General features: G+C 41.4%; 1 long non-coding RNA gene across 3 annotated transcripts in view; it reads right to left on the bottom strand.

Moving 5' to 3' along the window:
- Positions 1-9,178, bottom strand: part of LOC103280446 (uncharacterized) — a 32,877-nt gene extending 23,699 nt beyond the window's left edge. For all 3 annotated transcript variants that reach the window (XR_010000428.1, XR_010000427.1, XR_507360.3), the window contains exon 1: positions 8,936-9,178. This is a non-coding gene — a long non-coding RNA (uncharacterized LOC103280446). The remainder of the gene's footprint in view (positions 1-8,935) is intronic.
- Between the last annotated feature and the right edge of the window lie 10,184 nt (positions 9,179-19,362).

Below are 19,362 nucleotides of genomic sequence, written 5' to 3'. Positions count from 1 at the left end.
AGCGGTCAGTTGTGGAAGTGGAATTCATATTGACTCTCCCTTCCAATGTTGGCAACTGTTTCCAGGATGAAGACTTTGATGGATTCAGAGGATGCCAAGTGCAAATCTTCCAGCTGCCAGGAGCACATGTACGATGCCATCTGCCAGCGCCGAAAACCTGGAAAGGATATATGTAGCTAAAGGAAAACTCTCTCCTTTGCCACCTGTGTCTTTTTTTTAAATGATGCATGTCTCTTCTTCTCCTTCTTCCCTACATAATAAATGGTCCTTTCTACAGATACCTAGCACTGGAATAAATGTTGTTGCATTTATGTTGCATTACAGAAATGCCCTCTGTATTGCTGGGCTGGATTGTGTTCCAAGGAATAATAATAATAATAATAAAACTTTATTTATACCCCGCCACCATCTCCCCAACAGGGACTCGGGGACTCGGAATGCCCTGTACTTTATGTTATGTGTGTATTGATGCCGTGTGTGTGTTTGTTTGTGTGTGTAGTAAAGGTACAGGTAAAGGTAAAGGTTTCCCCTGACATTAAGTCCAGCCGTGTCCAACTCTGGGGGTTGGTGCTCATCTCCATTTCTAAGCCAAAGAGCCGGCGTTGTCCGTAGACACCTCCAATGTCATGTGGCCGGCATGACTGCATAGAGCGCCGTTACCTTCCCGCCAAAGCGGTACCTATTGATCTACTCACATTTGCATGTTTTCGAACGGCTAGGTTGGCAGAAGCTGGAGCTAACAGCGGGCGCTCACTCCTCTCCCTGAATTTGAACCTGCAATCTTTCGGTCTGCAAGTTCAGCAGCTCACTGCGCAACCGGGCTCTCTCTCTCTCTCTCTCTCTCTCTCTCTCTCTCTCTCTCTCTCTATATATATATATATATATATATATATATATATTCTTATTTTAAGCCTATTTCAGACTGCATAATTAATATACTTTGATGCCATGCCAACTGTCATGGCTGTATCCTGTGGAATTCTGGATGTTTAGTCTTGTAAATTGTTAGAGCTCGCTGGCAGAGATGTCTAAACACATCACATAGCTATACACCAGAATTACTTAGAAGGTATCTACGTACAATAAAATAGATTTTAGAAAATGCACTCACTGTATGGAGATACTCAGCACCACCAACTGCATTTTCCTTTAGGGTGCATCTACACTGTCCCAGGTTCAAACCCGCCCGCTGTTAGCTCCAGCTTCTGCCAACCTAGCAGTTCGAAAACATGCAAACGTGAGTAGATCAATAGGTACCGCTCTGGCGGGAAGGTAACGGTGTTCCATGCAGTCATGCCGGCCACATGACCTTGGAGGTGTCTATGGACAACGCTGGCTCTTCGGCTTAGAAATGGGGATGAGCACCAACCCTCAGAGTCGGACACGATTGGACTTAACGTCAGGGGAAACCTTTACTTTACTTACACTGTAGAATGAATGCACTTTGACAGCACTTTACCTGCTGTTGCTGAATGCTATGGAATCATTGGTGTTTAGTGAGGCACTCCCACTACTTGAAATAGGAGACAAAAGACCTTGTAAAGCTACAGTGTTTGCTGTTTGGATTTTTTCTGCATATTTTTGAACCCATGGATACAAAGGGCTGACGGTAGCTGCAACCCAAAGCTCTTATGTATGTTGTGTTTGCAGTCCCTTCCTAACATTGTCTGCACCCTTTTCCTTGGATGTCTAAGCTCTATTTCTCAATGTTCTGCTGAAATTCTAAATTACTGCAATACTTGAAATGTCAGGAGTGAAGAAAAAATATTGGGTCAATTGGTCAATACAATTCCTATTTGGCAAGGTAATATATTCTTCCCCTTCCGTTAGCTACAGTTCTGGTGATCTGATATGGGTGCATCTACACTGTGGAATTACTGCAATTTGACACTAGTTTGACTGCCACAACTCAATGGTATGTAATCCTGGGGATTTGTAGTTTGGTGAGGCACCAGCATTCTTTGACAGAGAATGCTAAAGATCTTGTAAAACTACAACTCATGTAATTCCATAGCATTGAACCATAACAGTTAACATGGCATCAAACAGCATTCATTCTACAGTTAGATATACACCAGATCCCTTCCAGTTGTATGGCTTTTAATCTGTAGCATTCTTCCCATTCAAATGGATGACTAAAAAAAACCCCAAAAGTCTGAGGGCACCCTTAGGATGTGACCTCAGAATTCATAGCAGAATATCTTATTTGGTTACTTTTGGGAACATATGGCCCTCCAGATGTTGTTCGGCTTCAGATCCCGTTGGTCTTAGCCAGCCAAGGCAATGGTGAAGCACCTTGGGAGTTGTAGTCAAACAACATCTGGAAGCCCACATGTTTCCCATCCCTGTAATAGGCAATTGAATATGAGAGGATTTCTCTGAAGACAGAAAGCTTGAAATGTGATCTACAGTGGGGAAAATCTATTTACAGTCCGACGTTGTCCTAAAGGATGTATTTGAAATTTAAGGAAGCATTAGCCAGGCTTCCACTGAGAGGCTCCTGGATGAGAAAACAACTGAGTAATCCAGCAATGGAAGGATGAAAACAGATTGTTGTCATCTGCCGAAAGGTCAAGAGTAGCAGGAAATATGGCCAGTGATTAACTCCATGGCACACGGAGGCATTAATATAGGCCATAGCCTGTTGAAACCGACTCCCCGCCCCTGCCCTCGTATGTTAATATTGAGAAAGGGAATTATAAAATTGTAATGAGAAAGCACTGAAATATGAAAGTCTCGTAATGATGAAATATAACAGCTCCTAATGAAGAAAAAGAAGCAGAAAAAGAATCAATTCTTCTGAAACAAAGGGAGAGTAAAAGGGACAGGGGATGGGAAGAGGAGCGGGGAGACGGAAAATGAGTTTTACTTCCTCTCTTGGTGTTGGAACCCCCCAAAAAAGCAATTACTGTTGGGCTGGCATTACCTTCCTGCGCATTAATTCCCTATTATGAGTCTAAATTAATGAGTTTAGCAAACGTCTTGTCCTCAATACGGGTTGCACACTTCATTACTGGGACTAATAATCTACCTGAGATTGGGAGATGGTGCCAAGCATCATCTCTTTGTTTTCAGAAGACCCTTCAGATATTGGGTCAGAGGGAGCAGGAGAGAGACTGTTTTTGTTCATTAAATGATCAGCCAGATATGACCAGAACCTCAAGTAGTTGTCCACGACTCAGGCATTGAAAGAGACAGAGAGAGCGAGAGAGATCCAACAGTACTGGGAAAGGCAATGGTGAAAGCTGGGGAGGTGTAAAGACCCAAAACCAGATAAGGGTGCCAGAACAGAGCCTCCAGAACTTGGGAAAACTACATTTCTTTTATTTCAGTGCCAAGATTTGGAGAATTTTATTCCGCGAGACAACTTGGGTTCTTGGTTGGGAAAGAGGATGCATACTGGCATTTGGGGAAGGGTAACATGCAGGCTAGGTGGGATTGAGGGTAATGTGAGTTTTAAAGACCATTTTAGAATATTTATTGTATTGAAATTCTGTTTTTACCGCAGTGTTATTTAATTAATTTTTTAAAAACTTTTGTATTGCACCTTTCAACATTGCTTAGTGTGGTAAGTTAGCCTCCTTAAGTCCCCATGGGGAGAAAAGCAGAGTATAAATAAAGATGATAATAATAATAATAATAATAATAATAATAATAATAAGCAGACTGTGCAGAGAAGCTGACGAAACTATTTATCATATCCTCAGCTGTAAGAAAATTGCACAGACAGACTACAAACAGAGGCACAACTATGTGGCCCAAATTATGTCACAAGTACTACCTGCCAGCCACAAAGAACTGGTGGGATCACAAACCTGCAAAGGTAGTGGAAAATGAACACGCAAAAATACTGTGGGACTTTCAAATCCAGACTGACAAAGTTCTGGATCACAACACACCAGACATCACATTTGGGGGGGGGGGGGGGGAGAGTTTTGATTATTGATGTCGCCATACCAGGTGACAGTTGAATTGACAAAAAACAACAGGAAAAACTCAGCCGCTACCAGGACCTCAAGATCGAACTGCAAAGGATCTGGCATAAACCAGTATAGGTGGTCCCGGTGGTGATTGGCACACTGGGTGCCATGCCAAAAGATCTCAGCCAGCATTTGGAAACAATAAACTTTGACAAAATTACAATCTGCCAACTGCAAAAGGCCACCCTACTGGGATCTGCACACATCATCCGAAAATACATCGCACAGTCCTAGACACTTCGACTTGTGATTTTGTGATACAAATCCAGCATATAGATCTCGTTTGCTGTGTCATACTATGTCTTTGTGTCAATAATAATAATAACAATAATAAATTGTATTCTTAAGAATACAATTCCAGGTATTCCACCTGGAATTAAATTTTCTTCAAAAACTACCCACACTTCTTAGATCCCTTTTGCCCATTTATTAGCATTGTTGTTGTGGATCCTCAGTGCATCTCCAATGGGTTTTCCTGCCAAAGTCACCCAGCTTGGCATGGTGTTTGAGTGTTGGGCTAAGACACTGGGAGACCAGATTTCAAGTGCCCACTCAGCTATGGAAACCCAGCTGGTTGATTTTGGAAAGTCGGATTCTCATACAGTCTCTGCTCTCAACCAAGGCTACATCTGTACTGTTTAATTAATGCAAGTTGACATCATCTTAACTCAATGCGATGTAGTTTTTAAAAACCTTTCGCCTTCTCTGCCCAAGAGTGCTAGTGCTTTACCAAACTACAACTCCCATGATTTAATAGCATTGAGCCATAGGAGTTAAAGTAGTGTCATCCTACATTAATTCCACAATGTAAATGCACCCCAAGTCTCAGCGAATTCACCCACACGCCACAAAACACCAACCAACCCTGAAAAGAGATGTCTAGTTAGTTCCTCATTGATCCAGTTTATCCCAGGCTAGACTCCTTAGTTGATATACCAGTTCTCTGCTCAGATGTAACATCGCTGTCATCTCTCAGATGCCCCCCACAAAAAAAAAAATCAAAGTGATAAAGCAAACTTGACAGTCTCTCTGTGTTAATTTGCTTCCTCTCTTTCTCGTAGAAGATTTTGTTTTATAGCTGCTTTCTGACCGACCTCCTTTCTGATTGAAACAGTTTCAGCTTCCAAATGCTCAATGAAGGTTTTTATCTCTAATTGCCTGCCAGGTTCAAACTCTCATCCAGATTGTCAACAGACAGTGAAGGTTGATATCCTTTCATTAAGAGCTCACTGTGACTTGGGCACCAACAATTCTGGTCGAAGGAAGGATTTTGCTCTTAGGAATATGGCATGTAAGGACACAGTCTGGAGAAAAGCACCAAGGGGTAACATCAACCTAATTTATGAGATGCAAGGGATCCACAAAACTGGGGGAGACGTGCTTCCATCCTTTTGGTGTGATGTTCAAAATCTGTTCAGTTCACATTACAAAATCACTCATCGTGAGCATGCATTTCAGATGTTTGTGGTGCAATTTTCCAGACAAAGAGGAATAAAGAAAAAAGGCACACTAAAGTCACACAGTTGATTGGGCAACAATTTCAAGGTAATGCCTGCTTTAAAAGAAAAGGGGCATGAAATAAAAGATACCGTATATACTCGAGTATAAGCCGACCCGAATATAAGCCGAGGCACCTAATTTTACCCAAAAAAAACTGGGAAAACATTGATTTCAGTATAAGCCGAGAGTGGTAAATTTCAGAAATAAAAATAGATACCAATAAAATTACATTAATTGAGGTATCAGTAGGTTAAATGTTTTTGAATATTTACATCAAGCTCAAATTTAAGATAAGACTGTCCAACTCTGATCCAATCATTATTCTCATCTTCTTCAATGTAAATGTGCTTATGTATCCTTTTAATAATAATAGAGTAAAATAATACATATAATAATAAATACAGGAAAATAATACATGTAATAATAAATAGAGTAAAATAATAAATATAATAATAATAATATCAGAATGAAATAATAAATGTATGAATAATAATGATCATCATCATCATCATCATCATCATCATTTAATTACTTATTAATCGCCCTCCATCCAAGATGCTCCTTTTAATAATAATAGAGTAAAATAATACATATAATAATAAATACAGGAAAATAATACATGTAATAATAAATAGAGTAAAATAATAAATGTAATAATAATAATAAGATCCGAGTGAAATAATAAATGTATTAATAATAAAAAATAGAGTAAAATAAATGTAATAGTAGCAACAATAATAGAGAAAAATTATAAATGTAATAATACCAATAATAATAGAGAAAAATAATAAATGTACCATATATTCTCAAGTATAAGCTGACCTAAATATAAGCCAACCAGGACCCTCACCTGAGTATAAGCCGAGGGGGGCTTTTTCAGTCTTAAAAAAAGGGCTGAAAAACTAGGCTTATACTTGAGAATATACAGTATATTAAAATGTAAAGGTAAAGATGTGTTGTCGAAGGCTTTCATGGCCGGGATCACACGGTTGTTGTATGTTTTCCGGGCTGTATGGCCATGTTCCAGAAGTATTCTCTCCTGACGTAAAGGTAAAGGTTTTCCCCTGACATTAAGTCAAGTCATGTCTGACTCTGGGGGTTGGTGCTCATCTCCATTTCTAAACTGAAGAGCCGGCGTTGTCCATAGACAACTCCCAGGTCATGTGTCCAGCATGACTGCAAGGAGTGCTGTTACCTTCCTGCTGAAGCGGTACCTATTGATCTACTCACATTTGCATGTTTTCGAACAGCTAGGTTGGCAAAAGCTGGAGATGACAACGGGAGCTCACTCTGCTCCCTGGATTTGAACTGCCGACCTTTCAATCTGCAAATTCAGCAGCTCAGCGGTTTAATCCGCTGCACCATTGGGGGCTCCTTTTTTATTTATATTAAGAATATTGTACTAAATCCAATCTGATTTTCATAAAGAGTTCTTGTTTCAAGAAAGATGTAATCTTGAGCAGAGTGTGGATTGAGTATCTTCAATAATGGGGAAATGAAGACCTGAGAAAGACTGGACTGCTTGACAACAATCTCTCATTCCTTCTGTATCCTGCAGATAGAGTCATTTTGGATAGTTAGAAGGTAAAAGAAATCACCCCAAAACTGGCCTGATGAAAATTCAGTGTGAAGGATCTAGAGGCTTTGTGGGAATGAATGTGGGGAGATTCAGAAGTTGCATTTAGGGGTCCCAAGGACCTTAGTGGTCTGCCTTAGAGAGAAACTCTTCTTCCAATAGGGTGTTATGCATCTACAGAGACACTCTTCAAGACAATAAGATTTTGCTCTATGGAACCATCAACTGAAATACTGGTTGCCAGCATTAATGCATAATTTGGGACAGCAGATGACTTAATTCAGACCTTTTTGGCTCCCTTGTTTCTCTGACGGACCTCGTTCCTCTCATTATTTACACTTCAGAAAGTTTCAGACAAGCCAGACACACTGATGTCTAATGGGAAGTCCAGGTTCTTCTTTTTCACCTCCAGACTGCCATCAGAGAAGATGAATGGTAGGCAGAGGCATGGCACCTCTCCTGTCTCTTGCTCTTCCTTTCTCTTTCCCATCCAAGGAGAAAATATTTCACAATTCAATCCAAGTGGAGAGCCTTAATGAACAGCCGGCCTCTACTGCTCAGTCCTTTGGAAGGAGATTGTGCAAGCAGAAATGGACATCTGACGGAGGAGGGTGTCAATCTCCCAACCAGGGAAGCAAAAGGACTCTCATCCACACTGTCTGCTCAGGAGAGACAAGCCTGGGAAAAGCTTAATTGACAATGCAGACGCCGAATGGAAGAGTACCTGATAGACAGCAATTCTGTCAAGACCATCAATTCAAGAAGAGTGGTGTTAGCTAAAGCACTAGTCCACCCTTCCCTCCCTTCCTTTTTTCCCCTTCCCTTTGTTCAGAAAGTTTTCATGACTATGAGAAATTGATCTAAAATATATTTGAAAACTGGGCCTTATGGGGGTGTCCTTAGTAAGGCCCCTGTCCACCCATTTTCTCCGTCGTAGCTCTCCCTTTGCGATGCTAAAAATGCTACTGATCTATAATTGCTATTGCTGCTGTTTGTTTATAGCAACCTTTCCACCAACAAAGGAGCCCCGGTGGCACAGTTTGTTAAAGTGCTGAACTGCTGAACTTGCAGTTCGAAAGGTCACAGTGGAGTGAGCACCCGCTGTTAGCTCCAGCTTCTGCCAACCTAGCAGTTCTAAAACATGCAAATGTGAGTAGATCAATAGGTACTGCTCCGGCGGGAAGGTAACACGCTCCATGCAGTCATGCCAGCCACATAACCTTGGAGGTGTCTACGGACAATGCCAACTTTCGGCTTAGAAATGGAGATAAGCACCAACCCTCAGAGTCGAACACGACTGGACTTAACGTCAGGGGAAATAACAATAATAATAATAACTTTATTTTTATACTCCGCCCCATCTCCCCGAAGGGACTCGGGGCGGCTTACATGGGGCCTGGCCCGATAAAACAAACAAATAACAGTAACAAAGCAATAAAACAATTATCCCAGTAAAAAACATCAACATCAATAAAAACAATCATTAAAATCTACAAGCAGGATACAGTATTAAAAACAGGAGACTAAGTCGTAGATCCCTTTACCTTTACCTTTACCTTCCACCAAAAAGCAGAACATCAACCATCTTCAAGACCAGTACTTACAGATTCACTTATCTACTTCTGAAAATTATATAGTATCCTTTGCCCCAAGCCGGCTCTAGAGTCACAGTGGAGGACCAAGACATGCTGCAGTGGTCTATCTCTAGACATTTTCTAGATCCTCCAGCAAGATTTTATGGCATGCTGACCACAGAAAATGAAGTCTTCTATGCATGTGACTTTAAACAAACAAGACCGAGGTAGAATGACCCCAGGAAAATACACCGAGTAGAGAGCAGATTATATCTTAAGTTGTCAGTTCAGTTGCCCAGCCTTACCTGCAGCATTCTTTGGCACCAAGCTTTCCATTAAAGCCCTTTCCTTCCTCTGTGCCAGCTTGCTCTTACAACTTTTCTTTCCCTACAATGTGAACGAGTCAACAGCGAGCTGGAGGGCAACGGGAAGAAGCCGAGAGATGAGTACAGCTAAACATCACACCTAAGATCAGCCGGCATGTTTACAAAGGCATGTTCCCTTGGATGAGGCAATTTTCTGCTCTCCATCTTTGTTTGCTCTCTTCTGGACTCTGTCTGGAGAGTGTGTGCAAAATGAGTCATTGGGTAGATAAACAGAAGTAAAGGCAACACACAAAGCCAAGTTTAATGTGTTGTCAAAGGCTTTCATGGCCGGAATCACAGGGTTGTTGTGTGTTTTCCAGGCTGTGTGGCCATGTTCCAGAAGTATTATTTCTTGACGTTTCACCCACATCTATGGCATCTATGGTGAGGTATCTCACAACCTCTGAGAATGCCTGCCATAGATGTGGGCGAAACATCAGGAGAGAATACTTCTGGAACATGGCCATACAGCCCGGAAAACACACAGCCCAAAGCCAAGTTTATTAGAGATGTCAAGGCACAGTGTGGGTATATATTTCTTAAAACAGGAGTGGGCATAGCCCTAAAGCCCCCAAATTGTGTACATTGTACTTATTATATGAAGGATCCATTCTAGAAACCTTCATGTAATACAGTTTTGATACTCATGTTAAATCATAATATTGTATGGGGGATAATGAAAACCCCAGTGGTGCAGTGTGTTAAAGCACTGAGCTGCTGAACTTGCTGACCAAAAGGTCGGCGGTTTGAATCCAGGAAGCAGGATGAGTTCCCGCTGTTAGCCCCAGCTTCTGCCAACCTAGCAGTTCGAAAACATGCCTATGTGAGTAGATCAATAGGTACCGCTCCGGCGGGAAGGTAACTGCACTCCATGCAGTCATGCCGGCCACATGACCTTGGAGGTGTCTACTGACAACACCAGTTCTTCGGCTTAGAAATTGAGATGAGCATCAACCCCCAGAGTCAGACACAACTAAACTTAATGTAAGGGGAAAACCTTTAACTTTACCTATAGGAGATAACTCATCTTAATTTTGCATTTTGCACATAAAGAAAAACCTCACAAAATTGCAGGAACTTTCAATGTGCCATGTTTCATCCTGCACATGTCACTCAAAGGGTTGAAGAACCCCACATTTGACCCCAGTCAGGGAAATTATGAATTCTCAATCCATCCCTAATGTGTGCACATACGATGCATGCATATATAAATCCATGCATGGAACTTCACATGTCCCCTTGAAGCCAAAAAAAACCCTGTGTCATGGTTTCCATGTGTTGCACTGGGGAAAAAATCTCAGTTCATTCCAATGCAATACATGCAAAGATCCTGAGAGAACCCTCACAGGACGGAGAGCTCTGAATTTGCATTGACACTCTTTCTCAAACGTGTCAAGAACAGAGAGGCTGCACTTCAATGGCTTTGCAAACCAATAGGAAATAAACTCCATCTAACAGCCAGCTCCACTTGGTACCCACCAGCACATGGGGAAGCAGAAATGAGCTTATTAATGTCTTCAACTGGATAATCCATCATCCCCTCAACAATGGATTTCTGACAGTTAATTAGATGCCACACAGCGGAATAACTAGTGCCGTGTTTGGAATAGTAATCTGTAGCTGTTTGTATCACAAGCCATCTTGCCAGCATGAGACCCCGGACATCTTAAGTGCTTTTCATCCCAGACGTCTGTTTAGCCATGTTTGGTAAATATTTCAGCCACATGTTTGCAAATGGCTTCATTAGCACTGGAGGGACAGGAGCTGGTTTACTGGATGACATCCAGGAGTTGTTAATGTACAGTTCCCTACCAAAAGATGTGGTATCAGCCACAGGCTGAAATGGCTTTTTGAAGATTTGGATAAATTCCTTTGGGGATCCTTAATAGCCACAGTGACCTAGAATAGTGTAGTGGTGTGTATCCAGGAGACTGGGGTTGGAATCTCTGCTGGAACGTGGAAGCCCATTGGGTGCCCTTGGTCAAGGCTCCTTTTTTGGAGACCTTTAAGCAGACGCTGGATGGTCATCTGTCAGGGGTGCTTTAAATGCAATTTTCCTGCTTCTTGGTGGAAGGTTGGAACTGGACAGCCCATGAGGTCTCTTCCAACTTTATGACCTTCTCTCAACCCCCCATGGAAGACAATAGCAAATATTGTATTTCTGAAGCGACTCTTAACAAGAAAACCTTGCAGTTGGTCCAACCTTGTTGTTGCTGCATGCCTTTGAATTATTTCCAACTAATGGCAAACTTATTGTGCGGGTTTCTTGGCAAGATTTGTTCAGAAGAGTTTTTCCTTTGCCTTCCTCTGAGGCTGAGAGAAGGTGACTTGACCAAGGTCACTCAGTGGATTTCATGGTCGAGAATTGTTTCAAACTCTGGTCTCCAGAGTCGACACTCAAAATAATACTGTCTCCAATGTTTAACTTAGCTATGTACTGTATATACTCGAGTATAAGCCGACCCGAATATAAGCCGAGACACCTAATTTTACCACAAAAACTGGGAAAACTTATTGACTCGAGTATAAGATGACAGTGGGAAATGCAGCAGCTATAGGTCAAATTCAAAAATAAAAATAGATATTAATAAAACTGCATTATTTGAGGCATCAGTAGGTTAAATGTTTTTGAATATTTATATAAAACTGCAATTTAAGATAATAATAAGACTTCAATAAGATAAGACTGTCCAACTCTGAATACCTATATACTCAAGTATAAGCCAACCTGAATATAAGCCGGCCAGGACACTCACTCAAGTATAAGTCGAAAAGAGCTTTTTCAGTCCTAAAAAAGGGCTGAAAAACTAGGCTTATACTTGAGCATATACAGTATGTGGACAATTTTGAATTCCTTTGTATTTTAGATATCAGATTTCTGGGTAAGGGAGATTATTTGTTGGCTTATTGTGTATTTTGTTGTTGTGTATTTTGTTGTTGTTTATTTGCAATTGTCTTGAATATCCACATCATGCCACTCCTGAGTATAGCGTGTACTTTCTCATTTATTTTCTACCAGAATCGGGAAGCTGTTTCCATTTGGACGTTAATCCTGCCCATCCTGCGGTACTTTTGATAGTTTCTATGTATCAGCCAGCAAGAGACAAAACAGACCCCCATTGTTACAGTGATGACAATAGGGCTCAGGGCCACGAGCTTAACACACGCTCATTGATGGCCCGCTGTCTGAAGGAGCGATTTTGGCCAATAAGAAAGGAGCCGCCACCTCCATCCCATTGCCATCCGAGAAACAACAACAGCCAATTCCACAGTATGCAATTAAGTGGTAATGGATTGCCATCTGAGCCCAGTGCAAAAGGGCAAACATGAATAACTGGTAGAATGTGGCAGAGTTTCACCTGAACAGATGGCACTGCAATGATACACATTTCCCCATTATTATTTTTTTAAAATTAACCCTTTAAGAACATGAATGCATTTGGCTCTTATATTCCCATTTCTCCAAGGTATGGATCTGCCAGTCATCTAAGGGCAGAGCTAGCTCATACTCCACTTCTTTTCTAGATCCATTATAGTAACCGAGAGCTCCCATAGTACAGTTCTATTCCTTGAGCCAGGGATCCGCTGTGAACATGCATCTGCGCATGAGCCAAATGTCCTTGTAGGCCCAACCACTTCTACATAGTGCATAAGAACAGATGAAATATGTCTAGTCATCTCTGTCCCACCCTCGCAGCCAATTCAGCCTCTATTAGTAAAGAATTGACCACAATAAGAATTCCCCAACTCGACCAGATAGTTTTACTCCCCTTCTCCCACTTCTAGTACAAGAAGCAAAGTTTAGGCATCTAAAAAAGGGGGTCAATCAAAGTGACCAAAGGAGTGTAAACACAGCAAATAGTGTGCTCCCATGATCTTATAGAACTTTTAACCACCTCCTGTTTACAAAACTCACTTAGCGCACTTTTGCCCAGTTCATTTTTATGATTCTATTGCTGTGTTTTAATTTGTGTTTTACTAATGTTTGTTATTTTACTTTTATGTTAATTTTTATTTGTGCGTGGTTTCTGTTATTTGATGTTGTTTTATGTTTGTTATTGTATTTGCTGGGCTTTGGCCCCATGTAAGTTGCCCCGAGTCCCCCCGGGGAGATGGAGGCGGGATATAAAAATACATTTTATTATTATTATTATTATTATTATTATTATTATTATTATTATTATTATTATTATTATTGCATCTACAGCACTATGGAACGAATGCAGTTTAACACCACTTTAACTGTCATGGTTCAAATACAAAATCTTGACGTTTGTAATGTGATTTTATTTTTCATGTCAGGAGTGACTTGAGAAACTGCAAGTTGCTTCTGGTGTGAGAGAATTGGCCGTCTGCAAGTACATTGTCCAGGGAACATTGCCCGGATGTTTTACCATTCTGTGGAAGTCTTCACTCATGTCCCCATATGGAGCTGGAGCTGATAGAGGGAGCTCATCTGCACTCTCCCTGGGTTGGATTCAAACTGGCAACCTTCAGGTCAGCAACCCAACCTTCAAGTCATCAGTCCTGCTGGCACAAAGGTTTAACCCACTCCAGTGTGATGAGACACCAGCACTCTTTGTCAGAGAAGATTGACATTCTTGTAAAACTAAAGTTCCCATCATTCCATAGCATTGGGACATGGTAGTTCAAGTGGTGCCAAATTGCATTCATTCTACAGTGTAGATGGCACCATAGAGGACATTTGGTGGCAGATGATTTTTTAGACCCTGGACTACAAAAATGACCCTACATGGGGGTCCACCAGCCATACTTTCCCATCCCTAGTTCAGCACATGAATTCTAATGTGACAAAAGCTGCCTTCCTCCTCTCGCTCTTGTGTTCCCTTCTGCAACTCCCTTTTTCCCGTAAACATGGTTGCATCAATGAAAAAAAGATGTGGGATGTGAAACATTTATTCACAGACAGATAGCCGGAAACAAAACGAGAAGAAACATATGTGATTACTTGTTTGTTGCTTCTCTATTAAACCCCCTGGAGACTTTTCTCCCCTCCTATCGCACTCCTTTATTAGATTAGCTGCCAAATAATCTCCCCCAAAACATGTCTGTTTGATTGGGATGGAAAAAGGGAAAGAGGTTGTTAGCTTCAGGAGATAATATTTCCCCATTAAGGAAATGAAGCAAATTAATTAATTTGTATTCACGCTGAGCATTTAGTAGGGTCCTTTCAAGTATACGACTGCGACGCTGTTTTAAACCCAATGAATGGTTCTTTAGAGCCATACCTCCTTTTTCGCTTATTATTAGCCAGTTAGCAAATACACTAATGTCATTATTAGGCAGAGATGAACCCAACTGTTTGCGGAATGGATTATTTTTTTTAGATGTGCCAAAAAAAAAAACCTTCTTCCTTTCATCCTTTTGTTCTGATCTGTTTTTGCATTCTTTGCCGCATGGATTTTGCTCTCTGTTTCCAGTTGCTCTCGATTGACCTCAATGACATCATGGCATTACTAGATCTGATTGGTCGCATAGTATTATGACATCACCCATTCATTCTGTGATCCCTGATTGGGTGGGACCATGCCAGAAATCAATCCAGACTAGAAAAAGAAGCAGCAGGAGGCATGAAAGCCGTAATTGTAGCCATTCTGAGTCCCATTCATGAGATTGATGAGTACGAAAGTGGAAAAAAAATAGCTAATTTTAATTTTTGCAACCAAGACTCCTTTTTCTAAAAGAAAAACGCAAAGAATTAACATGTCAAAATCCACTTTGTGTGTGTAGTGTATGCATTTAATATTCTGCCTTTTCCTTAACTGGATTTATCCATTTATTGACCTTCCATTCAAAAATTGATTTAATGGCTCTCTAGTTGGGTTGAACCAACAGAATTTCAACCAATATATTATAGACTGTTGCACATTATAAATAGATCAACATATTGAAATAACCATCAAATTAAAAACAGTGTCAAAACACAAAAAGATGAAGTACATCCTGTTAGGAGCCTTTTCCAAGCAAAGGCCCAAAGTTTGCTTAAATCAAAAGGTTTCTGCCAGAAGGGAAACAGAAAGGAGAGCACACGATGCATCTATGATGTAGAATTAATGCAGTTTGACACCACTTTAATAGCTTTGGCTCAACACTATGGAATTCTGAAAATTGTAGTTTGGTGAAACATCAACATTCTTTGACAAAGAAGGCTGAAGACCTTGCGAAACTGCAACTCCTATTATTCCATAGCACTGAGCCATGGGAGTTAAAGTGGTGTCAACTTGCATTAATTCAACAGCATAGATTCCTAGAGAGACCATTTTAATCAAATCCACAAATAACCAAATCGACCAAAGTTAAATGAACGTGGAAGGACAACTGTCCATCTACATCAATGGTTCCCAACCTTTTTTTGACCAGGGACCACTCTCCAATCAGCTTACCAATCAGTTTTTGGACAACTTTAGATTTGGTTTGGTTATTTGGGGTGCTGATTCAGAAAACTGCATTGGATAGACTACATCAGCTCTAGTTTCTGATACAGAACATATGCCATCCAGTTGTCTCCAACTGCTCACCCACAGAAAACCATATTTAATAATGTACAGCTGATAGGGTCTATCCAATGCAATTTTCTGAATCAGCACCCTAAATAACTCCAGGAACAGGCCTAAAAACAAAGACACCAAGGCGCCACATGGAACGGCTTCGCTCAGAGGAAGAGAGGAGGAGAAGCAGCAGTCAGGAGGCTTGTTGTCACATCTTTCATGGGTAGTCAGCCTCTGCTTTCCTAATATCCCAGTTGCCTTGGCACTATAAGAGGATTTCGCGAGATTAGTCGTTCTTGTTTCAAGAGTTTAGTAATGGTGAAGCCGCGGACCATACTTTAGTTCTTGGGGACCACTAGTGGTCCATGGACCACAGGTTGGGAACTACTGTTCTACATCATTTGGCCATATTGGTTCACTACCCTAATGGTTTTACTTATTACAGATAGATATTAGCTATATGATTAGTAAGGTAAAAGGTAAAGGTTTCCCCTGACGTTAAGTCCAGTCGTGTCCGACTCTGGGGTTGGTGCTCATCTCCATTTCTAAGCCGAAGAGCCGGCGTTGTCCGTAGACACCTCCAAGGTCATGTGGCCAGCATGACTGCAAGGAGCGCCGTTACCTTCCTGTTGGAGCGGTACCTATTTATCTACTCACATTGACATGTTTTCGAATTGCTAGGTTGGCAGAAGCTGGAGCTAACAGCGGTTGCTCACGCCGCTCCCGGGGTTTGAACCTGGGACCTTTCTGTCTCCAGCTCAGTGCTTTAACGCACTTCACCACCGGGGCTCCCTATGATTAGTATTTTTTAAAAATCCACATTGCACCCCCAATCTTTTGTGCTGGAAATGATTGTTTCAAGGAGAAGTCCTTGATTCCTCCCACAAAGGGGGATTTTGCATTGAACCCTGAGTCTAACAGTACAAAGCTGTGACTTACACGAGTGATGGCAGTGAAGTTGATGCTAAAAACAGCCCGTCTTCCAAGGAACAGCTGCTAATAAAAATAATTGTCTGTGTAGCTACTGCGGGCTGCTTTGTGGATCAAAGAGAAGAGCTTAGCTGATTGCTTTTTTGTTGTTGTTTTTGTATTGTTTTTTGAAGTGAGAAGCAGATGCCCTGAACGAGAATCCAGGGGAAAAAAATTGGCAGGGAAGTTGGGGATTGTTCCAAAGCCATATTTCACACACCACGGCACAAAAGCGAAATATATTTAGCCATTGACAATGATGCAGTTTTAAGAAAATAGACTTTGTCATCCCGTTTCCCTGCCGGCTGCTTCTCTTTCACCAGCACTAACAGGGGCCCTTTGTTGTTTCTATTACAGTTATTACTACTCATTAGTACTTAAACAAGCAGATTCTTCAGCAAAATGTTACAGTGCTTTTTGCTCTGTTTGTCATTCGAATCAGTTAGCCGTGCCCTTCTCTGGGGGTAGGATTCAAAGGCATATCAATTTATCTGGAATATTAGTATGCAAAAGGATCTGGTGAGGCTCTAAGATGCTACAAGATCCCTTTGCATCTTCTTCTCTGTTATAATCCATTCTGTCCGCGCTATGAAAGGCTGTCCTTCTGATTGTTTGCAGAGTTCTTCCTTCTAAATATTTTTATGTATCTGCTACCCTTGTCCTTTCACCTCCCGGGACCTCCTTCTCATATGTGTATTGTGTAGGCATCACATTGCCTTACATTAAGCGATGGAGATGGCTTTGTATTTCAATTTACATTCAATGCACATTGTATTTCTATTTAAATTCTGTACATTCTTTCTAAATCTGCATCTCTAGATAAATAGCTTTATCTCTGTTGAGTTAAAAAAATATCCACAATTTATGCAGACTTGTGTTCCCTTTTGTCCTCCATCTGGGCCAGAGATTCAAAAAGTTGCTTTATTGGACTTGAAATCCCTGGAGATGCATTTCTGCTTTCAGAAGGATGCAGAAACACCCATCTTTCAAACAAGAGTGCATCTACACTACAGGATTAATGCACTTTAACTTCTATGGCTCAAGGCTATGTAATCCTGGGATTTGTGATTTAGTCTTTGGCAAAGAAGGCTAAAAGTTTTGTAAAACTACAGCTCCCAGGACTCCATAGTATTAAGCCATTACAGTTAAAGTGGTGTTGAACTGTATTTATTCTCCAGACCACCAGTATTGAAGCAATGCTCCTATGCCATCAACTCTGCTGGACTGGCCACACTGTCCAAATGCCCGATCACCATCTCCCAACGCAGTTACTCTACTCCCAACTCAAGAATGGAAAATGAAATGTTGGTGGGCAGGAAAAGAGATTTAAAGATGGGCTTAAAGCCAACCTTAAAAACTGTGGGATAGACACTGAGAACTGGGAAGCCCTGGCCCTTGAATGCTCTAATTGGAGGTCAGCTGTGACCAGCAGTGCTGTGGAGTTCAAAGAGGCACGAATGGAGGGCTTAAGGGAGAAACATGCCAAGAGGAAGGCGAGTCAAGCCAACCCTGACCGGGACCGCCTTCCGCCCAGAAACCGATGTCCTCACTGCGGAAGAACATGCAGATCAAGAATAGGTATCTTCAGCCACCTACAGACACACCCCAAGACACCAGAAATAGAGGACCATAATACTCGGCCTATGAGGGATCGCCTAAGTAAGTAAGCATTCTCCAGTGTAGATATACCCCAGGTCATTCATCAAACGTCTATATCTAATTTTTAGTCTCAAAAAATATGGTTCCATTGGTTCAGTTGATTCAAAGGATCTAACTATCTCAGACCAGAGGAACATCATTTTTGTTGGAGCAACAAATCTACAATGGGTTTTACATGAGCTATTCTGGGTTTTACGGGAGTTATCCAGAGTGCTGGACCTATTTTGTGGGAATGGAATGGATACATTGACCTCAAGCAGGAAAAACATTTTTTTTTCATGTCAGGAGCAACCTGAGTTGCTTCTGGAGTGAGAGAATTGGCCGTCTGCAAGGACGTTGCCCAGGGGATGCCCGGATGTTTTGATGTTTTACCATCCTTGTGGGAGGCTTCTCTCATGTCCCCGCATGGAGCTGGAACTGATAGGGGGAGCTCATCCGCGCTCTCCCTGGGTGGGATTCGAACCTGGCAGCCTTCAGGTCAGCAACCCAACCTTCAAGTCACAAGGCTTTTATCCCCTAGGCCACCGGAGGCTCCTAGGAAAAACATGCACTGGCTGATATTAGTCTGAAGTAGAGTAGAACCATTGAGTCCATGGATCATACTGCCATAAATGTTGGCTTCCTATGCTCCCATGTACCGTAACGGGTCTACTCTAGTTGAGATTAACAATTGGTTTGGCAAGGCAGAAGAGAGTACAGGAATAGGACCTTATTGGATGTCCAGTCTAGATGCCTCATATTAATGCTGGAGTTAAAGACCAGCCAACCCATCTTCTAAGGAAATGTTTCAGCTTTTGCTGATCTCTTCAAGTGAGGAATCCTTGATACATTTCCATGGAGGAAGGTTTTGTTTTAATCTCTTCTCAGAAATCCACTGACACCCTGTTTCCCCGAAAATAAGACATCCCCTGAAAATAAGACCGAGTAGAGGTTTTGCTGAATTGCTAAATATAAGGCCTCCCCCGAAAGTAAGATCTAGCAAAGTTTTTGTTTGGAAGCATGCCTGCCAAACAGAACACCAGAGCAGGCAGGATCGGTAAATGTACGTACCATAGAGTTTTGTAAATGGAAATAATGGTAGTAAAAAGAAATCTTGATAGGATTCACAGTTTATTTATTTATTTATTTATTTACAGTATTTATATTCCGCCCTTCTCACCCCGAAGGGGACTCAGGGCGGATTACAATGAACACATATATGGCATACATTCAATGCCAACAGACAAACAA

Source organism: Anolis carolinensis, unplaced genomic scaffold (genome assembly GCF_035594765.1).
Source record: "Anolis carolinensis isolate JA03-04 unplaced genomic scaffold, rAnoCar3.1.pri scaffold_8, whole genome shotgun sequence".
Classification (NCBI taxonomy): domain Eukaryota; kingdom Metazoa; phylum Chordata; class Lepidosauria; order Squamata; family Dactyloidae; genus Anolis; species Anolis carolinensis.
This window is presented reverse-complemented; position numbering and strand designations above follow the sequence as displayed.